We start from the raw sequence: 20459 nt of genomic DNA on the forward strand, positions 1-20459 counted from the left end.
TATATTTTTAAATATATATATTATATATTAATTTAAAAAATATATATATATATTTTTTTTTAAATAAAGTCTGTGACCAAAAAAGAAAAAAAATTTGCAAAAGGGGATAAGTATACCAGTTTTGGCAGGGAGGAATTCAGTGTTAAATAGGATGGTGAAAGAAAACCTTGCTAAAAAGATGATTCTCAAACAATTATCTGAAGGAAGAGAGGGAGTAAACCTTGCAAATATCTGAAGAAAGGGAGTTCTAGGCAGAGAACACACAATGCAGTGGTCTGGCAAAAGTTGCCGTTACAGATAATATAAAAGAACTCTGATGTGTAGAAACTCTGAAATATATATGGGTTGTGGGTCATGCCTATACAAAAACAACATAGTTAAATTAAAAATTTAGTTTAAAATTTTTAAAATGCTGTACAATTAATTGCTGGCATGACAACATGAGTTATTCTGATTTGCTCCGCAGTGAAACTGGTCCAAAAAAATTTTTTTTAAAGATTTTGTTTGTTTGACAGACAGAGATCACAAGTAGGCAGAGAGGCAGGCAGAGAGAGGGGGAAGCAGGCTCCCTGCTGAGCAGAGAGCCTGATGTGGGGCTCGATCCAGGATCAAAATTACAAACAACAGGCAAACAAAAATAGATCTTTCAAAACTTCTGGAAATGATCCTAAGGCAAATGGCAAATGAAAAGAAAAAATTAACTGAAGAAAATTTAGGTTAAAAAAAAGAAAAACAACTAGGTATGAAAGGCAAGTGTATGGTATTTGAACTACTCCCTCTTTTTCCCCTCCCAAATCATGCAGGCAGATTATCCACCCTCACCCTCCTAGCTCCCAGCTAGAGGGCTTTCTTCCTAGGACTAGCAGGACCCTAGCATTTCTCACCTTGCCCCCAACTGCCTGTTGCCCAGGCTAATTCCTGAGTGAGTGCAGCAAGAGGTAAGAAATCCCATCTGCCCAATCCCAGCTTGTTGTCCAGAGGCTCTACTTTTGGAGTAGCATGTAGAAGTACTGAGGTCCTGGTAACCCCTCAGCTCCTGACATGGTAGTTCCACATCAGAAGAAGCAAGTTAAGAGGACCTGTTATCCCTACTCTCAGCTCCTAAGCCCTGATTCAGAGAGTTTATCTTAAAAGAGGCAGGCCATGAACCATATACCTCCTAATCTCTTCCCAAAGTAACTGTCTTCATTTGCAATAGCCAAGTAGAAAAATTTAAGCCTAAGGATGCTCTTAAAAATAGTAGATGTGTAATAAAAGGCATTTGGGAAGGAATTTGATTTATGAATCTAATGAAGATACAGCCAAGACTGAGGCTGGTTAGTTTGCAGGAAAGAAAGGAGAATAAGACAGCTGGGAGGAACCCTCTTGGGGTTAGAACAAGTATTAAATGATGACATCAAAAACTGTTCCTTCAGTGGGGCACCTGGGTGGCTCAGTGGGTTGACCTCTGCCTTCGGCTCAGGTTATAATATCAGGGTCCTGGGATCAAGCTCCACCGGGGAGCCTGCTTCTGCCTCTCTGCCTACTTGTGATCTCTCTCTGTCAAATAAATAAATAAAATCTTAAAAAAAAAAAAAAAAAAGAAACAACAACAAAATTTTCCTTCAAAAGGATTTGTTTGTACAGGAATGGTATTATGAAAACAATAGAACAATCAGCCTGCAACTAGTGGAGGTTAACAGCTGGATGTGGTCTGAGAGAGAGCAGATATGAGCATTCCCAAAGTTGTGCTTCCTTGAGGAACAACATTAGCAGTGTAATAATGTGGGAGAAAGATAGACTTCACTAAAATAATCCAGCCTATCAGTAAACAAGTAATGAAATAATGAGCTCACTATGGGAGAGGGGATGGGGTAGCAGTACCCAGAGCTGCTACAATATATTATCCAAAATGTTCAGTTTCCAATAAAAAATTATAAGGTATACAAAAAAATAAGACAATATGATTCATACATCAGGGAAAAAGCAATCACTATAAACGACCTATGAGAGCAACCATATTTCAAATTAATAAAAAACATTGACATTTTTACAGAAATCAGTGGCTTTCTTCTACACTAACAATGAAAATACAGAAAGGGAAATTAGAGAATCAATTCCATTTACTATAGCACCAAGAACCATAAGATACCTGGGAATAAACCTAACCAAAGAGGTAAAGGATCTGTACTCGAAAAGATGGAAGACCATCCCATGCTCTTGAATCGGAAGAGTAAACATTGTTAAAATGTCTATACTGCCTAGAGCAATCTATACTTTTAATGCCATTCTGATAAAAATTCCACCGTTATTTTTCAAAGAGCTGGAGCAAATAATCCTAAAATTTGTATGGAATCAGAAGAGACCCCGAATCGCTAAGGAAATGTTGAAAAACAAAAATAAAACTGGCAGCATCACATTACCTGATTTCAAGCTTTACTACAAAGCTGTGATCACCAAGACAGCATGGTACTAGCATAAAAACAGACACATAGACCAGTGGAACAGATTAGAGAGTCCAGATATGGATCCTCAACTCTATGGTCAAATAATCTTCGACAAAGCTGGAAAAAATATACAGTGGAAAAAAGACAGTCTCTTCAATAAATGGTGCTGGGGAAACTAGACAACTGTATGTAGAAGAATGAAACTCGACCATTCTCTTACAGCATACACAAAGATAAACTCGAAATGGATAAAAGACCTCAATGTGAGACAGGAATCCATCAGAATCCTAGAGGAGAACATAAGCAGTAACCTCTTCGATATCAGCCACAGCAACTTCTTTCAAGATATGTCTCCAAAGGCAAAGGAAATAAAAGTGAAAATGAACTTTTGGGACTTCATCAAGATCAAAATCTTCTGCACAGCAAAGCAAAGGAAACAGTCAACAAAACAAAGAGGCAACCCACAGAATGGGAGAAGATATTTGCAAATTACAGTACAGACAAAAGGTTGATATCCAGGACTTCTCAAACTTGAGAACTTCTCAAACTCAACACACACAAAACTGGTAATCATATAAAAAAATGGACAGAAGATATGAACAGACACTTCTCCAATGAAGACATACAAATGGCTATCAGGCACATGAAAAAATATTCATCATCACTAGCCATTTGGGAGATTCAAATTAAAACCACATTGAGATACCACCTTACACCAGTTAGAATGGCCAAAATTAGCAAGACAGGAAGTGTTGGAGAGGATGTGGAGAAAGGGGAACCCTCTTACACTGTTGGTGGGAATGCAAGTTGGTGCAGCCACTTTGGAGAACAGTGTGGAGATTCCTCAAGAAATTAAAAATAGAGCTTCCCTATGACCCTGCAATTGCACTACTGGGTATTTACCCCAAAGACACAGATGTAGTGAAAAGAAGGGTCATCTGTACCCCAATGTTTATAGCAGCAATGGCCACGGTCATCAAACTGTGGAAAGAACCAAGATGCCCTTCACGGACGAAAGAAAGATGTGGTCCATATACACTATAGAGTATCATGCCTTCATCAGGAAGGATGAATACCCAACTTTTGTAGCAACATCAACGGGACTGGAAGAGATTATGCTGAGTGAAATAAGTCAAACAGAGAGAGCCAATTATCATAGGTTTCACTTATTTGTGGAGCATAACAAATAACATGGAGTACATGGGGAGATGGAGAGGAGAAGGGAGTTGAGGGAAATTGGAAGGGGAGGTGAACCATAAGAGACTGTAGACACTGAAAAACAACCTGAGGGTTTTGAAGGGGCAGGGGGTGGGAGGTTGGGGGAACCAGATGGTGGGTATTGGGGAGGGCACATATCGCATGGAGCACTGGATGTGGTGCAAAAACAATAAATACTGTTACACTTAAAAGAAATTTTAAAAATTGATATTAAAAAATATTTTTTATAAATATTAATAGAAGAATTTTTCAGAGTAGCCTTTATATATATGTGTGTGCATGATGACAGTGTCACATCAGATAGGAAATATCAATAAAGAGGAATTATAAAAATGAACTAAATGGAAATTCTGAAGTTGAAAAGTACAATAACTAAAGTAAAATACTCTCTAGAGGGTCTCAACAGCTTTGAATTAGCAAAAGAAAGAATTAATGAACTTGAAGATAGGTTGATAGGGATCATACAAGCTGAAGAACAGAGAAAGAAAAGAATGAAGAAAAATGAACAGAGCCTCAGAGATATGGGACACCATTAGATACACCAACATACAAGTAATGGAAGTATCAGAAGGAAAAGAGAATAGGAAGAAAAAATAGTCAAAGAAGTAATGGCCCAAAACTTCTCAAATATACTGAAAAACAATAACCTACATATCCAGAAAGCTTAACAAAATTCAAATAAGATAAACTCAAAGAAAACCACAGACACAACATAGTAAAAATGATGAAAGTCAAAGACGAGAAATCTTGAAAGCAGCAAGATAAAAGAAATTAGTCAGTTATAGAGGCTCTCAAGAACATCATAAGCAGACTTTTCAGCGATGAAATGAAGGCCAGAAGGCAGTGGGTTAAAATATTTAAAGTACTCAAAGATTTAAAAAAAAAAGTTCAACCTAGAATTCTATATCCAGCAATGCTATCTTTCAAAAAATGAAGGCAAAATAAAGACTCCCAAATAAACAAAAATGGAGAGAATTTGTTGCCAGCAGACCCATCTTATAAGAAATACTAAAGGAAGTTCCTCAGGCTTCCTCAGTTCCTCAGAGAGCAAGTGATCCCAGACAGTAATTTGAATCTGCATGAAGAGCACTGGTAAAGGGCTTCTCGGAGTAATGGCTGCTATCACCACTGGGGCAAGGAAAGTGCATGAGCCTGGATATCTTATTATGTCAGAAAGTAAGAAAGTACTCTAAAAGAATGATAGTGTCATATTAAAATAACACGTAAGCCAACTTGAAGGAATTTCCACTGGCTAAATCTGAGACAAATGGGCACCAAAATAAATAATTTTAGTAACTATAGCTCATTGCATCCAACAGTAAACCATAAGCACTTACTGGTTAAATATGTAACAAGTTTTTAAAATTTAGTTATTAAATATCTAAACTGATTGAAAGTAAGGAGGAAGGGTATAGTTACATAGTTTTAAAGCATCTTTCCACAAAACAATTACTAATTACATGAGGGAAAAGAGTAACTTTATAGTGAGGATGCATGGCAGATATCACTTAATTCAAATTATCAATATGAATATCAATAATAGGGCAAATTGAAATCATGAGACACCAAACAATGTGAAGAGTTCAATATCTCTGTGATATTCTAGAAAAATACTCTTTACCTAATCATGATGGAATCATAAGGAAGCATCAAGCAAATCTAAACTGAAGAACATCTTATAAAAACCCAAAATGAGGAATATTCTACAAAGTAATTTTCAGAAGTGCCAAGGTCACTTTGGTGGACAGAACCTATGACCACCCCACACATACAAAAATCCCCATCCTTTGGTGTTCACACTTCTGTGTAATGTACTCCTCTTCAGTTTGAACAGGACTTGTGACTTGCTTTTAACCAATACAATATGGCAGAGGTGATAGGATGTCACTCCATAATTATATGTGATGTATATAAGACTCCATCTTATTAGCAGAAGTGCTAGAGACACTCCCATTTACTATCCTTGAGGTAAGCTGCCATGAGGTATGTGGCCATGTTGGAGAAGCTTACATGGCAGGAAACTGTGCATAGCTTCTAGGAGCTAAAGGTGGTTTCCATTAAGAAACTAAAGCTTAGTCCCGAAGCAGAAAGAAAATGAATTCTGCTAACAACCTGAGGGAGCTCGGAAGCAGATATTTGTCCCGTATGCCCTCTGATGAGACTGCAACATTGAGATTCCGAAGCATAGAACCTAGCTAAGCCAGGCCTGGATTCCTGATCCACAGGAACTTTAAAATCATAAATGTATATTGGTTTAAACTGCTAATTTTGTAACAATTGTTATATGATGTATAAAACTAGAACAGTTATGAAAGTCAATTAAAGACTAAGAAACTTTCAGACTAAAGCATATTAATGTGTTACACAACTAAATACATGATTTTTTAAATTTTATTTTTAAATTTTATTTTTCTAATTAATCTCTACACCCAATGTGGAGCTTGAACTCACAACCTGAGATCAAGAATCACATGTTTCATTGACTGAGCCAGCCAAGCACCTCTGCATTGCATGATCCTGAACTGGATCCTTTAGACAATTCTTTGGAAAACTTGAACAGGATCTGAGAATTAGGCAGTCGCAGTGTGTCAGTGTTATCTTCCTGATTTTGATGATTATTTTGCAGTTAAGTAGGAGGAAATGTGGTAGGAGATAAACATTAAAAATCCAAGGATGAAATAAAAATTAGTTCATGAAGGTGTTTTTTTCTTCACTTTGCCTAACAAGATTGATTATTTTTCTACTTAATTAAAGAAAGGAAGGATTGCTTCCTTCTGCTTTTCCCCTAATGGGTAGGGGTAATGGGAAGGAGATAAAGTATGTGGGCAGAAGCAATGTGAATCAGAGATTAATTGTGCTTATGTGAATTGGTTTCTTTCTTACACTTCTGCTGTTCACCACGAAAAGAACCTGCCTTCCCAGCTCCTGTTCTGAAAAGAACAAGGAAAAACATAAAGTAGATCTGAACCTAATTCAAACCTGGAGCCAGTCCAAGTCAATCTTGACTAGACAGAATCACAATCTCCCCAAAGACTTGGTTATTGTCAGAAGTCCCTGAAATTTGGGGGTTCCTTATATAACATTGCAGCGATAGCTGACTCAAATTCATCCACTTACTTAATTGCTTTGCCCGATTCTAAAACTTATACTCTGTTTTTTTATTATACTACCACAATTCAACTATATTCACAAGGAAGAAAAAAAAAAAACCCTAGCGTTATTTGGAATCTTTTCAAATGTGTTGGTAAATTTATTTTTGCTTCCTACATTATAAATTTATATTTTTAAACTACCATCTCTTAATAGTGTCCTCAGGCATTTATCATAAAATCTAATAAACAATATATCTAAACTGGTAACTTCAGTTCTGAGATATCTTGGTATAGGCTATATTGGTCACACTTTGTAAGTCAGTAGTCTTTAAAAGATTAGGATCTGTGGTATTAAGATAGGATATTATGATTAGGGTCTATATTTTGATTGTTTAGGATTTTTTTGTAAAGATTTTCTTTGAGAGAGAGCGTGCACACAAGTGGGGGGGAGGGGCAGTGGGAGAGGAAGAAACAGATTCCCTGCTGAGCACAGAGCCTCATGGAGGACTCAGTCCAAGGACCCCGGGATCATGACCTGAAGTCAGAAGCTTAACTGACTGAGCCACCCAGGCACCCCTACGATTTCTTAGGATGTCCCAGAGTTACAATCGGAAGAATGCACCAGGAATGCACCAGTTTCACACAGCGATCTTGAAAAGCTCCTCATCTCAAACCCAGTTTTTTGGCACCTGCTTCTCTTTGTTTTTATTGTGGGACTATACCGCTGTGACTCCTTGCAGCAGGAAAAAGGAATGACCACTAGTGCTCAATTCCTCTCTCTCTAACTCACTGGGTAACTTGGGGCCTGCCACTACGCCCCAGTTGCCATATCTGAAAGGACAATCGGGTAAGTAGAAGTCTTTATAGATTGTGAAACACCTTAATATTAGAGCCAGCGTAGTATATTCATTAAGAGTTTCAGTTGAGCCCAGCTTATTTCTTCTGTAACCTCAGGCAAATTACTCTTTGTACCTCAGTTTCTTCATCCCTTAATAGGGGTAATGATAATTCCTTCTTCAGAGAGTTCTTGAGAAGACAGAATGATGTAACACGTGTGAAGTATTTAAATAGCACTTAAAACATAGGAGTGGCCACCCACTGGGTGGCTCAGTGGGCTAAAGCCTCTGCCTTCGGCTCAGGTCATGATCCCAGAGTCCTGGCATCGAGGCCCACATCGCACTCTCTGCTCAACAGGGAGTCTGCTTTCCTTCCTCTCTCTCTGCCTTCCTGTCTGCCTATTTGTGATCACTCTTTGTCAAATAAATTTAAAAAAAAACAAAGTTAAATAATACTACTACTAAATATTTGTATAATTAAACAAATTATTGAGTGCATAAAATAAGCAAAGCTCTGTACAGAAAACAATATGGTATTGTAATATAATCAGCTAACTTTTAAGTTTTTATTTAAGTTGCAGTTCACGTACTTGTAATATTAGTTTCAGGTGTACAATTTAGTGATTCAGCACTTCCGTAGAACACCTGGTCCTCATCACAAGTGCCCTCCTTAATCCCTACTATCTATTTAACCCACCGCCTTACCCACCCCCCTTCTGGTAACCCTCAGTTCTCTGTAGTTGAGTCTGTTTCATGGTTCTCTCTTTTCTTCCCTATACTCATTTTGTTTCTTAAATTCCACATGAGCGAAATCATATATATTTGTCTTTCTCCTGATTAACTTACTTCATTCAGCATTATACTCACTAGCTCCATCCATGTCAATGCAAATGGTAAGATTTCATACTTTTTAAAAATATATATTTTTTATTTTATTTATTTGACAGAGATCACAAGTAGGCAGAGAGGTAGGCAGAGAGGCAGACAGAGAGTGAGAGGGGGAAGCAGGCTCCCCACCGAGCAGAGAGCCCTACCCGGGGCTCCATCCCAGGACCCTGAGATCATGACCTGAGTTTAAGGCAGAGGCTTTAACCCACTGAGCCACTCAGGTGCTGCTGATTTCATTATTTTTTTATGTCTGAGTAATATTCCTGTGTGTGTGTGTGTGTGTGTGTGTGTACACACCACATTTTCTTTATCCATTCATCAGTCAATGGACATTTGGGCTGCTTCCATAATTAGGCTATCATAAATAATAGCAGCTAATGTTACTTACCCTGAGGATATAGCCATGTACTTAGATATGTGTAGAACCAAGCCGTGTGCACAGAATGTTGGGGAGAGGTTTGGAGTTGAGCTGGGCAGGCACTGAAGGATGGTTTCTATTTTGATACATGAAAATGAGGATGAAGTGAGAGATGCATAAGCAAAGCCACAGTCATAGGAGTGTTGTGGGATTTAAGACTAGACAAGTGTGTTCGGTCCAGGTTGCGAGGAGTCCAGAACGGCAGTCCGTGGAGTCTGGATTCTCTTTAGACATCAGGAAAGAGCCTCTCGTGGACTTTAAGCAGTGATGTTAACAGAGCACTGTATTAGGAAAGTTAGTCTGATAGTGGTTTGTGTAAAAGCACAGAAGAGTGAAGCATAGATACCAAGAGATCATCTGGAAGAAATGATCTAGTTCTCTAGTAGTGAAGGGATAAGAGCCTGAACCAAGGTATAGCCATAGAACCAGAAAAGTCAAGACAGATGTGAGAGGCATTTTGTCGAACAAATCAAGAAGATGGTATGTTCTGTACCCTTTACCGATGAGAAAGAGCTTACCTGACTGGTTCGCCTCAACATGGCATCCAGTACACAGCCAGTGATCTGCTCACAGTTCTACAGTGCACTCATCCTTATGGAACACTTCTGTAGGGTTTGTCAAAGTAACCTTTCTGTTCTAGGCTTATACTTTATCACTCTGAAGTGTTGTGGAAGGTGACTGTGGAAATCTAAACAATGCATTAATAATAGGCAGTGGCAAGGGTATACATTCCTTGACAAGTAACTATTGTATTCATCTTTATGTTCCCCATAGAGCATAGTCCTGGCGCCTTACACATAGTAGGGGCTCAATAAATGTTTGTTGAACTGATTGAACTATGTACACTAATAAGCCCTAGTCTGTTATGGGTATAGTTTATTTGAATGTGTAATTGGTAGTTTCCCCATGAATCCCTTGAAGAGTGTGTTGATACCTTAGTAGCTCTTTGAAGTTTGATGCATTTAATTAATTGTGCAATCTTTTCAGAGTTCTTGTATCAAGAAGGTAGACTGCATTTAATAATGTGTTCATTGCTTATTTTTTAAAGACCTTTTCATCTATTCCAGTTAAGACAACAAAGAAAAGAAATACCTGGGTTCAAAATATTAACCAATTCTGTTCTCCCTAAAATTAAATATTTGAAGATCTTCTCTGTTCTTTTTCATTATTCCTTTTTCCCTTCTTTTGGTCAGAAAGGATCCATTCCCAGGTAATTCCACCTGGTCCTATTTTTCTTTATAAATGTAAGCATTTATAAAGAATACTGATTTCTCTGAACTGCAGTGTGTAAGAGGACTGGTTTTGAGCCAGGGAGAGTGTGCTTCCATGGGACAGAGCCAGAAGATGTGTCTTATAGGCAAATATATGGCTACAGCCTCATAGACTAATACTGCTGTGGGGGCTCTAGGCTTTCAGCCTCTTTAAGCGTAGATATCCTGTACCTCCCATCACACAGCCTTCCAGCTTCCAGCACTCTCTAGGGTTTGGAATATGGTAAACCTGGCATTAGAACACTGTTTCTCAAACAAGGCTGATCATAAAACTGAGTCATGGTGTTTGTAAAAGAATTTTAGTCTTGGGCCCTGTCCTAGAATCTACTTCCTAAAAACTTCAGAGGAGGGGATAGACTGTTTTTATACCACACCCCTGATTAAAACTTATGATCAGGTAAACTGGGACACTTTTGTATAGTAGTTTAAAATAACTATTTCTAGTACCTTTCACTTACAGGCTGTGTGAATCTTAATTTAGTTTCCTCAAATGTAAAATGAAGATTATTACATATTACAACTATTAGAATTTTAGAGAGGATTAAAGTAAATGATAATGTATGTTAAATGCTTAGCATAGTATCTGAGACATAGCCCTCAATAAACATCAGCTATATTGTGAACGATTTCCCCCTTTTACTTATATCCGTGTTGCCTTGTAGAGGATGTTGTACATCTCTAGGTCACTTTTTCCAGGCAATCTTTGCTAATTAGAAGAGAGTCTCTGAAGTCCTGCTCTTACTAAACCTGCAGTATCTCTTCTAGGAAATCACAACATTTTAGATTTGCAAAGGACTTAAGGGTTTATAGTCCAATACCCTAATGTCATTCTCCTATTTTTGTTCTCTATCTTGTTCATTTTCAGTTAGCTCCCTATTCATGTATAATTGTGTGTTACCCTTCTGGGATCATCTCCCTCCTACTTTCTTTTTGGACTGGGCAAACTAGATGACTTCCCAGATGGTTCCAGGATCCCTCTCACACCCAGAAAATGTCCTGGTGTGCTTATTCCTTTTACAGTTATAAGATTTACCCATCCACCAAACAGCTTTCTATGGTAGCTGTCCCTCTGCTGCCCAAAGAAAAACTATGAATGCTTGTCCTGGATTTTAAAAACCAACATGTTTTCCTCACTACTAGCAATCTAAGAGTCAACCTTACTAAATTTTCAATTTATGTTTTTCTAGTTTTTTGTCTACTTATCTGAATCAGTCTCGTCTCTTAGACTGTATATTCCTGAAAGGGGTTTTCATGTTTTCCCACTGTCTTAGGAAAAATTCTGCACAACTACGTAATAAATGCCAAAACAATACAATGCTGATGTTGTAGTAAATACAATGGAGTCGAGTTAGACTGTTATAGTGTCCTTGTTCCAGTAAAATTCTTTTGGTCCTAAGGTATATTTGCCTGATTTCTTTTCACTTTAAAAACAATTTAATGAACCATCAATCTTGTCTCTGCATTTCTCCAATTTTAAGAGACCACTTCTTTGTGCTGATTTGTCAAGCAAAACTTTAATAAACAACTCCTGGAAATTTAGAACACAAAATTTTGAAGCATTCATTTGCTTTTCTTGGCATTTACTTCCTTAAAGAAGTCAAGAAATTATCGAAGCATGACTTTTTCATTCCGGAGACTGCATTGGCTACCTTTAATCAAGCTGTGCTTTTCTCAGTGTTCCCCATTTAATCTCCTAAAATACTTCCTAAGACTTTGCCCCCCACAATGGAATCAAAACTAAATGGTGTGTAATTTCCTCAAGTGTTCCCAGATCCTGTTGTAAATAATGACATTGTGCTGGCCACTTTCCAGTCTGAATGAAGTGACCTTGTAAAAATGTCTGCTCACTCTTCTATAATGTCTTTTTCTACTTTCTGTAGGGCTCTTGGATACAGCTTGGCAAACAATACCTATTCCAAGAAACACCATTCTTCACCTCAGTATGTTATTTCCTTCATATAGGCAGTACTGTATCCAGAGCTAAAAGACTTATGTCTAAAAGTTAATTAATATTTTAAAATAAGGAATTATAGGTGCACTATGACAGAAGGCCAGACTGGATGACCTATGAATATCTGAATTGACAGAAAGAAAATCTATTGTGGTTTTGCAAACTCTTTAAGAAAATGTTGAATTTTCATTTAGTCATTAGATAGCTTTTATTGTAATCATGTTCAATGCCCTTTTTTTTCTTAGAAAAGAAACCATTCCAACTCTATAACACAAAAACACTTAAAATTAGTTATTCCAGTCTGGCAGTTAGAAAGGAATATTTCACAATATCAGTAAAGATAGATGTTCTTTCTGAGCAATTATGTTGCATTCAAATGAGACATATGTGATGTTTTGGTTGTCCCAATGGTCGTCCTCCCCCTACCCCTATTTAAAAAAAAAAAAAAAAAAAAAGAATCAGGACATCTGGCAAGGCCTAGGGAAAAGCAGCTAAACTCACTGAAGGGACAGGGTACTTCTCCCATGAAGACAGACTAAAAATACAAAAACCTATTAGTGTGAAATAACAAAGGCTGAAAGGGGAGAAGTAACTGGGACTTCTGAATCCCCAGCCGTGTGGGACCACCAGCTAGACAAGCTAATTAAAATTAGCAACCCATTTTTGTTTATGGCCTCCATGAGCATACAAGTTTTATAAATTAGATACAAGTGCTGCAACTAAGAGTAATTAAAGAGAGGGAGATAGTGGTAGTTTTCAACAGATGGCAGGCAGTGATTTTATTATTTTCTTTAAGAAAATCTAAAGGGTAACCAACTTGTGAGAGCATTTTGAACTTCAGAAATCAAATCAAGATTTAAAGGCATTTTGGAAGTTGTAAAGCTAGGAAATAAGCCAACAAAGTTTTTTCCCTCATAAAATAGAGGCAAAATAACAATATTTAAAATTTGGTTGTTTGGTTCTTACTTTGAGTAGAGCAACTGCTTTTGCTCATGCTTTCATAACTATAAACATCACATGCATTAGTGGGGTCAGCATGTATTCATTTACCTTCCCTCGGCTTTGTTCAGCTCTGTCAAACACCTGTAACACAGTATGCTCCATTGTAGGAGACTGGCAGCAAGGTCCTATTTAATTAACTAATTAGATGACTCATCCTACACGTAAATTAGCATTATTAGGTCTTTTATAATGATTGTTGAAGCACTGTAAATTAATTTTCTTACTGGCTATGACCATCATTTGCTGCTATCACAGTATTAAGAGATAATGCCATGCACAGTAGGAAATCTCTATCAGCAGAAAATGAACATGGTCATCCTTGGATCACCAATTAGAAAACCTATTGTGTAACAAAAACATCATTTCTATGCTGTAATATGATCAACTAACCATTAATTACCTTCGCTAGTGAGAATTACCCTCTTTGTTGGAGGAGTATTACATTCCATATTATAGTTCAAAAATGTCAGGAGAAACCAGCAACAAAAACATCAATTTCTAAAAAGGATACATATAATCCAAATTATATTAACCTAACATGCTACATGTCAGGTAAAATTAGCATAAGCTTTGTTACTGAGTCTGAATAATATAGCTTACCTCTTAGCCTTTAGATGTATTGATTAAATAGGTCATCCTCACCTGCCCATAAATACAAATATAATCAAACTGCACTGTTCTCTAGGGAACTGAATGGAAAAAAACCTTGGTAAGTATCCGATCCAGATTCATGATAATTAAGAGCCTGTTTCCTTGCCTAATGCAAGGATGACAGAATGAAGATCCCTGGAGGCTGTGCTTACATTTACAGCTGGTACATGGTTGTGTGTGTGTGTGTGTGTGTGTGTGTGTGTGTACGTGCATGCCCACATAAACATGTGTTTGTGTGTCTGTGTGTAAAAATGCATGCTTCCTATGACCAGTGCTCTGGAACTTTCTTTCATGAGATTCTCAAGGGGGATCTGTGACACCCACCTACCCTCCAAGGGGCACTGCCTTAGAAAGCTCATGTGGAAGCAGCCAGTGGGCATGAAGGTTCAGCCATGAATGAATGGGAATGCCAATTTGAGGTCTCTGTCTTGCTCAGCATGGCCTGTTACACCTTCACTGGGCAGGGATATGGGGTGATGGTCAGGAGATGAAACCCTGGTTTAGGTGGCCAGGATTTGGTCCCAACTCCCACCCTTTAGAAGTTATGTCCTCTTGGGCAAGGTACCCCAACTTCTTCGTTGGCATGGTTTTATTCATCTTAAAATAGTCACCTCAGAAGTCTGTTGTGACTTTGTAGATTCTTAGGGAGTTTCTGGTGATCTAAATAGCAGAATTACAGAATGAAAGACTAGTAAGTTTGACTACATAAAAATTAAAGTCATTGCAGGACTATAATTATCATAGATAAAAAATAATATAAAATGGTACATTTATTTTAAAATAATCCAGCAGGGCAGAAGAAGAGAGGTGATAGAGGCATGGTGATAAATGAATTGAGAGTGTGTGTATTTTTATAATGCTGGGTATTTAGTCCATACCAATTTATTAACCTATTCTCTTTATTTTTGTATGTGTTTGAAATTTTCTGAAATTAAAAAAAAATACCATGGACAGTATCAAAAGAATAAGGACAAATTAAGGGAAAAAATATTTGTAAGCATATCGTGTTAAGGGGCCAATTTCCCCTAATACATAAAGAGGCCATACAAGTCAATAAAAGAGACCAACAAACCAACATTTCAAAAAAATAAAATGAACACAATTAAGAAAAAAGGAAAAATATATCAAGTAATGACTATTTTTATAAAATATTACATATACTTAAACTTTATATTACATTCTAATTTAATTTAAAGAAATATTAAAATTTAATATGTATTTAGTATATGTAAATAAATATTTAAATTTATATTTACTTTATAAGTCTTATATTTTTACAGAATAAGATCATTATATTTAAAATATATCAAGTAATGCTCATTTTCATAGTAGGAGAAAATACAAATTAGAAACAATAGTGAAAAATCCATTTTTTGATCTAGCAAATTGGCAAAGATCAAAAAGTTTGATAAGACATTGAGGGTAAGAGTATAAGATAATATAACTTCTTTGGAGAGCAATTTTATAGTATCTGTGCAAATTTAAAATGTACCTTCTTTTTAACCCATCAAGCGTTTGCCTACAAATATATTCACACATGAGTTCAAAACAAACCATATAAGGATATTTGATGTAGTTGATTGTAATAGCAAAAGATTTGCAACATCTACATGTCTGTTAGGAAGGAATTGGTTAAATAAATTATAGTACGTCCACAGAATGGAATATTAAGAGGTAGTTAAAAAGAATGAGGCAGCTCCGTAATTTGAGTTGATCTCTAATGCATTCAATATGGGAAAAAAAAAGGGGGGGAGTAGAAAAGTAGAAGAATATGTGCCTGTGTAAAAAAATATATCCATATGTTTCCATATGCACAGAATAAGAATCTGTAGAAGGACATAGAAAAACCCACTTACAGTGGTGCCTCTCCCAGGAGAGGGGAGATGAGGTGGACGAAGATACAGGCAGAGGAGGGAGTCTTACTCTTGACTGTACATTCAGTTTCTCTAAACTTTTTTTTTTTTTTTTTTTTTACTGTGAGCATGTATTAGCTAGTCACAATGTATTTTTTACATATAAATGCTTAGAATTCTGTTGGCCTATATTAAATGCTCAATTTTATCTACTCATATTGTGACTATTTTTACTCCAACCTTATCTTCCACTATGCCACTGCACATACCTTTTTGCAACCCAGAGCGAATCATAACCAGTCCCCAAATGTGCTCTGTGTTTTGCTGTTTCCATACTTATATTCATGTGCTTACCTCCTCTTAAAAGGTCCCTCTTCCATCTTTACCCGTTGTAATTCTACCTACCCTTCAAGGCCCAATTCAATTCAAATACCACCTCTTCTTATATTATATATTTGCTAGGTTATCTTGAGAAATTTATGTATTTGCCTCAGCCTTGGTTTTCACGTCTGTTAAATGGGTGGTAATAATAGAAGTTGTAGGGATGCCTGGGTGGCTCAGTTGGTTAAGCGGCTGCCTTTGGCTCAGGTCATGATCCCTGCGTCCTGGGATCGAGTCCCGCATCAGGCTCCTTACTCCGCCAGAAGCCTGCTTCTCCCTCTGCCTCTGCCTGCCACTCTGCTTGCCTGTATTTTCTCGTGTCTCTCTGACAAATAAATAAATAAAATCTTAAAAAATAATAATAATAGAAGTTGTAAGGATTAAATGTGATAAGGTAAGTAAATCTATTCACAAATTTATGTAGTTCTTGGGTTACCTATTTTCTACAGACACAGTGATATGCACTAGGGCTAGAACCATGAAAAAACTGACAGTATCCCTTCCCTCATGCAGCTCACTGTCTAGAAAGGAAATTTCCATTCTGTTGCTAAATACTATGGCAACTGGGATTACGGGCTGTGGAAGTGCAGAGAAGGGGCACCCACCCAAAAGAGACAAACCCTCAGGGAAGAAGTGGTTGAGTTGGAAATCAGAAACAAAATATGATTTTAACTGTGAGTAACCCCAAAGAAATTGTAGGCAGGGAGAAGCAGAAAATTGAGAAAGATTAGTCTTGGCCACTTCTCATGCTTGTGACCATCTTGAGTCATTGGTCTCCATGTTTCTGATAATGAAAGGCAACCCACAGAAAAGAAACAGTGTTCCTCCTGCTCTTTAGCCCAGAAAGCTTTCAAGGGTGTAGTTTTTCTGTTGCCCCAGTCCTGTCAACCTTTGTGAAACCAAGCCCTTCCTGCTATAATCCAGAAAAACGAAGTTCTTTACTGAAGAGTTAGGCAGTTCTCTAAATAGTATTGTAGGGAGAAATAAAAATTTAATTTAGATGTTCCCTTATACTGACCAAAGGCCACAGCCTTCCAGAATTAGGGGTGCCAAAGGATAGTGCCTCTCCAGCCTGCTAAACTGTTCACTTCTGCCACAGGTGTCCTCCCAATCTAGTTCCCTCTCCCTGGCCTCATCTCCCTACCCCAGCCCCCATCTCAAAACTTTCTTCAAGACTCCCGGTTAGGTGATCCCCGCTGTTCTCTCTGGGAGCAACTATCGCTCACCCCTCAGGAGGAAGCTGCTTCTGGCACTTCTAGCACTTCTAAACTGAAGCAAAGCCTCAGGTTTGATCTAGATATGAGCGGAAGTTCTGAACTCAGTCTATAGCATCCAGAGAAATATTTTCATTCCCTAAAGAGAATGTAATGAGAGTATAGTCCTCCCCACTGGTGAAAAATATGTCACTGGTAAAGTAAATGCAAAGTGTAACAATAATCATTTACTTTATGAGACTAATTATCCACAAAGGAAAGAATATTTCTCCTATTAGCTTGGTTTGGTCTTGACCTTTAGGCACCACTGCTACCATCAACCCCAACTATCATTGTGCTGAGAAACATTTTCCTCTTACAGCTGAAACCTGACAGCTTTACAAGAGCAACCACTGGAGCTAGCTGGAAGAATAAATTATAATAATACTTAATAAGATCTGTTGGACTCAGATATCCTTCTGGTGGAGGTAAGGAAAAAGTTTGCCAGTTTATATAGCCACTATATAAATTGAATTTCTCTTTCAAGAATTTGTGTGGTTTACCTTTTTCAGGACGAAGCTCTCCCCATCCACACACACACCGCCCAGAAACAAAAACAGAGAGAAAACAAAGAACTCTGAGTCAAAAATGAAATTCCGTGATTCTTCAGAGAATTGTAGGGTAAACGCAAGTGTCTCGCCATGGCCTCTGCAACCATGCCCAGTTGAAACAGTAGGCAAGAGAAGCTATCATTAGTTTTGATCAAGTAGCCATGAACTGGAAATGTGACTGGGTTCAACAGCACAAAGAATCACCTGGCGACCCAGTGGCACCTACTAGACAACCCCAGGACCTAGTTTCCCTCTAGAGGAGGGTCAAGTCCAGAGCCTCTCTGAGCATGTGCATGGCAAAAGATTTATGCTGCCCTCTGCTGGTGAGCAGCTCTCCTCTAAATTTTTTACAAGGGGAAGGGGGGACCTGGGTAGGTTGACTACTACCCCATTTCCAGCCCCATTTCTGGCAGCCTCAAAGAGAAGTAATCAACTAAATTTAGAAGTTGAGGGGGGGTGGGGCTGAAGTGAGAGTGGAGTAGGGGGAGAATATAGGACAGAAAAGCAGAAAGACCACACACCAGTGATATGTCACTATTAGAATCTAATATAGCCCACTGGGTTCATCTGTGTATTTGCTTTGTGGAGGGAAATTTTCATTCGGACTCTTATTTGACATTTGAGTTACTTAGTACTGAATGCATTCAGAAAATGCATTTCACTAATGCTTCCCTAATTCATAGGGGCTGCTGTTTTACCAGTCACCATGATCCTTAATCAGTGTAGTTGTATAGCATGTAGATAGTCTATAAAAGTGCTTAATAAAAATCATTTAATTCTAAATTACATGAGTGCACTTAACCCTAAAGATATTAAAACTGATTGTTTGATGTATTGCCATGAGTAGGCAGAGATTCAAAAATAAAAGCTTCCTGCACCTAAATCAAAGAGCACCGAGCTCATAGCCACTCAGTACAAGCACATGCATCAGTGTCATGAAGCTGGGCTATGATAAACTCACCCATTTTAGGCTTTTAAACTATAAATATGAAGTACTTGAATTTGATCAGCGACGAGATACATAAGTGAGTTTTTCCAAGCAAAGTACTGTATGTGACCTGATAGCCTGTTAGAAGCCTGTGGAGATCACCTGTCGCTTATTTGCTGACTTGGTGAGTGCACCAGTGGGGCCAGCCGCTGGCGTGATATGCTATCTATGCTAGTCTAGACTCTAGCCTAGGGGAGGTCTGGGGTGAGCAAATAGGAAAGAGTGATTTTCACTGACTGCATTTTTACCCTTGGATTTTCCTTGTAACAATATTTGAACTTGCCTCACCCATATAGTACCTCCCTCAGCACAATACCATGTCTGTGAGGAAACTTTAATCAGTCTTGACCATGGATCAGAATGAATTTTGGAGGGATAGATCTGTCAAAAGTAGAACCACCACTAGTACTTCCCAAGGCCTCACAGGCAGGAAAGGGCGTTAGTAATGGAGGGCACTCAGAGCGAAAGACTCAACAATGAAATCAGTTGTGGCTGGACATTCAGCAACAGAAGTAACTGACCTGAAATGTGAGGGGGTGGCCATGCTGTTAGGCCCGTAATGTCTCCAGTTGTGCCACCAAAGCTATACTACCCATAAGCCCATTGTACCAGCACTGGGATAACAGAGATTAACTGATTTCATTGTTGAAAAGGTTGCTATCTGTAAGCCGAAAGGAGAGTTCTCACCAGAAACCACTCTGGATCAATGCTGGCACCCTGAACTTGGTCTTCCAGCCTCCAGAACTATAAGAATGTGAGTTTCTATTGTGTGAGCCCCCAGTCTATGGTATTTTGTCATGGCAGCCCAAGCTAAGAAGCATGCCCTCCCATAGTTCATCCAAGTGTTTTTTCCCAGATCTCTTTATCCCAACTCTTAAAAATCTTAAAAAGCTTTCTTTTTAGGCTCTTGACCAACGAGGCAAGCCATTTGCTACTACCCATGACTCTATTAATATTCTTATATTAAGCCACTTCTCTTTCCACACACAGTAGAGGCCCAAAGTTCTGTATATTGGGAGGATTTCCCCTGAGCATTCTCTTCTAGGATGGTATGTGAGTAGGACTCTCTAGTAACCATCATTTTTTGGCTTGTACCAATATACTAGGTGATACATCCATGAACCAAGATTGTCCTTTTGTTCCTCTTTTATGACTTGGTCATAAGGGAGCCCTTCCATGAACTGAGGGAGAAGTTCTGGTGCAACATTGGTGAATGACCTGGGTTCTGGGTTAACTGCTAGTATGAGCTTACTTATGCACTCCAGCCCTGCTCATACCCAGTCTCAGATATACCACTTCCATCTTATAATAGAGCTCTTTGGGGTCCTTGTGATGTGGTACTTCTGACAAAACCCAGTTTAACTCTTGCCATGGGGTCAGTTTATAGCCCATGGTTTTCATCTCCACCAGGACCTAGTTGCACACCAGGAGCTGGTTTTATTTTATTTAAAAAATTTTTTAATTTATTTATTTGTCAGAGAGAGAGAGAGCACAGGCAGACAGAGTGGCAGGCAGAGGCAGAGGGAGAAGCAGGCTCCCTGCCGAGCAAGGAGCTCGATGTGGGACTCGATCCCAGGACGCTGGGATCATAACCTGAGCCCAAGGCAGCCACTTAACCAACTGAGCCATCCAGAAGTCCCCAGGAGCTGGTTTTAAATGGTATGGAGTTCTGTGCAATAG

At 38.3% G+C, this 20459-nt stretch overlaps 1 long non-coding RNA gene across 1 annotated transcript in view; it reads left to right on the plus strand.

The window, feature by feature from the left end:
• The window catches only part of LOC131999893 (uncharacterized), a 43837-nt gene extending 26220 nt beyond the window's left edge, over positions 1-17617 (plus strand). Inside the window, exon 5 of the long non-coding RNA XR_009399125.1 lies at positions 17563-17617. This is a non-coding gene — a long non-coding RNA (uncharacterized LOC131999893). The remainder of the gene's footprint in view (positions 1-17562) is intronic.
• The last annotated feature ends 2842 nt before the right edge of the window (positions 17618-20459 follow it).

Source organism: Mustela nigripes, chromosome 13, assembly GCF_022355385.1.
Source record: "Mustela nigripes isolate SB6536 chromosome 13, MUSNIG.SB6536, whole genome shotgun sequence".
Lineage (NCBI taxonomy): Eukaryota > Metazoa > Chordata > Mammalia > Carnivora > Mustelidae > Mustela > Mustela nigripes.